The sequence below is a fragment of the Pogona vitticeps genome, chromosome 2 (assembly GCF_051106095.1).
Source record: "Pogona vitticeps strain Pit_001003342236 chromosome 2, PviZW2.1, whole genome shotgun sequence".
Taxonomy (NCBI): Eukaryota; Metazoa; Chordata; class Lepidosauria; order Squamata; family Agamidae; genus Pogona; species Pogona vitticeps.
Window position 1 is genome coordinate 52571127 of NC_135784.1, and position 5500 is coordinate 52576626.

The following is a 5500-nucleotide window of genomic DNA, read 5'->3' on the forward strand; positions in this document are numbered from 1 at the left end:
GCCTGAGGAACGGATGAAAGATTTTGCAGAGTTTAAAAAACTGGTGTTCGCAAGACATGGGATAAATGCAGAGCAGCTGAGACAAAGGTTCAGGTCCCTCACCAAGAAGCCAGAACAGACTTTTACCCAAGTGGGGGCCCAATTGGTGAGGCTGCTTGAGAAATGGCTGTCGCAGGAGGGAACAGAGACCTATGAACAGCTTAAAGACTTGATAGCCCTGGAACAGTTCTATTCAGTCCTGCATGGGGAATTGAAATTCCAGGTGAGGGAAAGGAAACCGAAATCTGTGGCAGCAGCCGCAGAGATCGCGGATTTTATCTCCCAAATAAGAAAGCCCTTGGGTGAGGGGAAATCTGTAGGTAAACCCAAAGAAACCTACAGCAAGTACTCTCAGGGACCAGGGAAAAGCCAGCAAGGGGGAGGGGCCCATGGTGAAGGGAAGCCCTCAGGCATGAAACCAAGCCCTCAGAATTTGGAGGGAAAACCCAAACAAGAGGAGAGAGAATCAAAATACACCAGAAAATGCTATTTCTGTCAGGGAAAGGGTCATCTGATCTCAGAGTGTGAGAAATTGAAGCAGCTAAAAGGAATGGTGCCTCAGAATTCTAGTGGGACCAAGCCAAAAGCTGTGTTCTGTGTCCAGAAAGAGCAAGGCTCAGTGTCACAGAGGGAGCCTGTTGCCATAGCTACTCAGTCTGGAACAGCTACCTCTGCTGATCAGGCTGAGGAAAATGGTCCTCTGGTGGAGGTAAAGCGCTGCTTGCTGATAAAAACAGATTCTCAGTTGTTTGAGACAGCAGGGGTGGACGTAGGAATACTTGACCGTCAGTATAGGGGGCTGCGGGACACTTGTTCCCAGGTAACCCTGTGCCATCCCGATATCATTCCCCGGGAGTTTATAATCCCAAATGAGAGCATAAAGGTAGCAGGTATTGAGGGGCAGGTAATCTCTCTGCCAGTAGCAGAGGTACCTGTCAACTTTCAAGGCTGGAGGGGAGATTGGCGGATAGCGATTTCATCTACTCTGCCAGCAGCCGTGCTCGTGGGAAATGACCTGGCTGAACATGTGAAACGGGTGCTAGTGATTACACGCTCACAAGCCACCACAGGGACAGTTCAGGGGGGTAATGATGAGCCAGAGACGGAAGCAGAGGGGAGTTCAGAAGCTGTGGTGGAAACCTTAACCACAGACAGCAGATTTGGACAGGAGCAGAAGGCAGACGCCACTCTCCAAAAGTGTTTTGAACAGGTGACTGACGCCCAGCTAGCACCTGAAACCCCAGTGAGATTTCTGGAGAAAAAGGGGATTCTGTATAGAGAGACCCTGAGGAATATCTCAAAAGGGGGAGATGGGATCAGAAGTCAGCTGGTGGTACCTGAAAAGTATCGCCCCATGATCTTACAAAGGGGGCACTCTGACATGTTTGCTGCACACTTAGGGGTCAACAAAACACAGCAGAGAATCACACAGAATTTCTACTGGCCTGACATAGGGAAGCAGATCAGGGAGTTCTGTAAACAATGCGATGTGTGTCAAAGGCAGGGGAATAACCGCGACAGGACCAAAGCAAAGTTGTGCCCTTTGCCTGTGATTGACACTCCGTTCAAATGCATAGGGGTGGATATTGTGGGACCTTTGCCCAAGGCCACAAAGAGGGGGAACAGGTTCATCCTAACAATTGTGGACCATGCCACAAGGTATCCTGAAGCCATACCCCTGACTAACATTGAAACTAACACAGTGGCCGATGCTTTGGTGGGGTACATGTCCAGGATGGGATTTGCCTCAGAGATAATCACAGATTTGGGCACATCGTTCACGTCAAAGCTCATGAAACGCTTATGGCAAATCTGTGGAATTAAGCTCAGGGAAGCCACTGCCTATCATCCTGAAAGTGATGGGGTAACTGAGAAGTTCAATGGGACTCTAATGCGCATGATTAGGGCTTACTTGGCAGAGAATCCAAACAATTGGGACCAGAAGCTGCAATCCCTTTTGTTTGCTTATCGATCAGTGCCACAAGCCAGTACCGGGTTTAGTCCATTTGAACTTCTATTTGGGAGACGGGTGAAAGGGCCCCTTGATTTGATCAAACAAAATTGGGAGCAGATCACCCAGGATGACCCACAAGACGTTGTGACTTACATAGACACCTTGATGAATGACCTAAGGAGAAATCTAGAGCTGGCAGCAGAAAACCTGCAAGCTCAGAAGGTCAGACAGAAAACATGGTATGACCACAAAGCTAGAGAGAGGCACTTTGACCCAGGGGAGGAAGTGCTTTGGCTTAGGCCCTGCAGAGAGAATAAACTGCAGCTCAAATGGGCAGGACCATATAGGGTCATTTCCAAGATGTCAGACCTGAACTACCTAATAGAGCAGGAGGAGAACCAAGCAAGGAGGGTGGTTCATGTGAATGCCCTAAAACCCTACTACAGAGGGGAACAGAGGGTTTTATTCGCGATAAAAGCAGCTGAGAGTGAGGAAGCTGAATTACCCTTCTGGGAGGGTAGAGGGGAAGTAAAATACAACCCAGAGGAGGTAAAGATCAGTCCTGCACTCACCCAAGACCAGCAGCAAGAACTAAAAATGCTGCTTAGAAAATATCAACAGGTGTTTTCCAACAAGCCGGGGATAGTGAAGGGAGTGATGCATCGGATCCACACAGGGGATGCACCCCCGCAGGCAGTATCCCCATACCGAGTAACGGGACCCTATAGGGACAAGGTGCGGAAGGAGTTGGACGAAATGCTGAGGGAGAACATAATCGTCCCCTCTTCTAGTCCTTGGTCCTCTCCGATAGTCCTTGTGGACAAGCCTGATGGGAGCATTAGGTTTTGTGTCGATTACAGGAAATTAAACCGTGTAACCACTCCTGATGCCTACCCAATGCCCAGGCTAGACAACCTGATTGAAACCATAGGGGGTTGTCGGTTCATCTCATCATTGGACCTGGTAAAGGGATATTGGCAATTAAGAATTGATCCCAGGGATCAAGAAAAAACTGCCTTTTGCAGCCCTTTTGGTCTCTATGAGTTTCGAGTCCTGAGCTTTGGTCTCAGAAATGCACCAGCCACATTCCAAAGGCTGATGGACCAGACCTTGGCAGGGCTCAGTGACTTTACAGTGGCCTACATTGACGACATAGGGATCTTCAGTAATACCTGGGAAGATCACCTGATACACCTGGAGTTAGTGCTGCAGAGGTTAAGTGCAGCAGGGCTAACAGTAAAGGCCAGCAAGTGTCAGCTGGGTAGCCCAGAAATAAAATACTTGGGTCACATGGTAGGGGGAGGAATGATAAAACCCCTGGAGGCCAAAATAGAAGCAGTTCGTGATTGGCCTAGACCCAACACCAAGAAAAAGGTCAAATCATTTCTTGGGTTGGTGGGCTACTACAGAAAGTTCATCCCGAGGTTTAGCGAGAGTGCGGCTCCGCTGACCGATCTGACGAGGAAGACGGCTGATGACCGCATCCCGTGGACCAGCGACTGTGAGGCGGCGTTCCAGAGGTTGAAGGAGGCGCTAATCAACTATCCTGTCCTGCGTGCTCCAGACTTCGACCGGGAGTTCATCATCTACACCGATGCGTCTAACAGCGGGGTAGGAGCAGTTCTGTGCCAAGAGGATGAGAATGGTGACCAGCATCCAGTGTCCTACCTGAGTAGGAAACTTCAAAAAGGTGAGAGACATTTGGCAACCGTGGAGAAGGAGTGTTTGGCCATAGTCTACGCGATCCAGAAGGCCAAGCCTTACATCTGGGGAAGACATTTTATTCTGTGTACTGACCATTCACCATTGCAATGGTTAAAGACGATGAAAACCCACAATAGCAAACTTATGAGGTGGGCTTTAAACCTACAGGACTATGACTTTGAAGTGAAGGTGGTCAGAGGGTCAGTGAACTGTGTTGCTGACGCCTTATCAAGAAGACCTGAAGACTGAAGACGGCGAAAGAACATGGACTATATGTATATAATGAAGACAAAAAGTTAAAATGTACCTGGTTTTAAATTGGTTTGTATTAATAAAGGTAAAATTGATGTAATGCATATGGTAAATGTTTGAAATGCCTATTTGCTATGTTTAACTTGGAGTGTAAATATATGTAAGTATTATATGGTATGTATAACTGTTTTTGTGTATTTTATACAGGTTGTTTTTTGGTGAAAAGCACGTTAGCTTTCCCCCTACAAAACAACTTTTAAAGAGGGGAGGTGTTACATAACAGCACTGATGTTACCTGTCTGTCATGGGTTTGGAGGGAAAGTTCCATCCTATGGGGAGTGGAAGGCGGGACATCAGGAGGAGGGGCTGTACTGTATAAATATGTGATGCCTGTGTGGGGAAGAGTAGATGCTGAGACAGACTGTGAGACACTGGGTTGGGACGAAGCAGCAGCTGGGGAAGAAGAAGCTGTTGTGGGAGTCTGGGTGTCTGACAGGGTACTACTGTGTGTCAGAGTACCAACCTGATAAGTTCAGGTGTCTGTGGGTTAGCCAGAACTGATGGGTTCAGGGTCTGTGCTTTAAGTTAAAGGTTCTAGGTGAACCAAACTGTATGCTTGTGTGTGTGAGAATAAGCCACGTTACTTTATTTTATTCACCTGATTGTTTTATTTACCCTGTTTGTATTTAAAATAAACCTTATTCTTTTGTTGTTTAAAAATCCATCCCTGGTCTGTGTGACTTATTATAGGGAATGGTTGGTGGCAGCTTAGTGTAACCGTGTGACAGGTCCCAGTAGGTCTGGGTTTGTCACAATCTATATGAACGGAATTTTAGTAATATGTGGACAGTCAATATATTGATCACTTTAAATACATAATTCAGTTAAATTCAGGAGACACCTTTAGTTCAGATTTGGCCTTCCTGTCTACCAACATTACCAGTGTGGCCAAACTAATTTCATTCTGTTCTGGAAGTGCTCTAATGCCTTGAATTATAAATAAAATCAGAATAATCAATATAGAATAATAGAATATAGAATAATCAAATTCTGAACCTATGAAGCTCCTGGGAAAGAAAAGAATTTTTTATTCCTATAAGCAAAATCATTCAAACCAAGAAACAACAACATTTTCTCCAGAGTCGTTTGTAAATTCCTTTCCATGAGCCAAAGCTAAACACTTCAGAATTTCTGTAGGATGGTAGCCACAGGATTTTAAAGTTTACATATTAGGATCTATTCTCAATCTAAGCAGATATTAAACAGTGTGCTTTGCAATCTATTTCCATCTTCATAAAATTTACATTGGCACACTCAGGCATATTCGGTAACCCCACATGCAAAATGGACAAGCCGCACACTTCGCAGTATTGTGTACATGTATGCGTACATACACACATTTATATATGTATATATTTACATTATGATGTGTATGTGTTTAGAAACACCCACTCACATTATTTATTTATTTATTTATTTATTTATTTATTTATTTATTTATTTATTTATTTATTTATTTATTTATTTATTTATTTATTTATTAGATTTTTA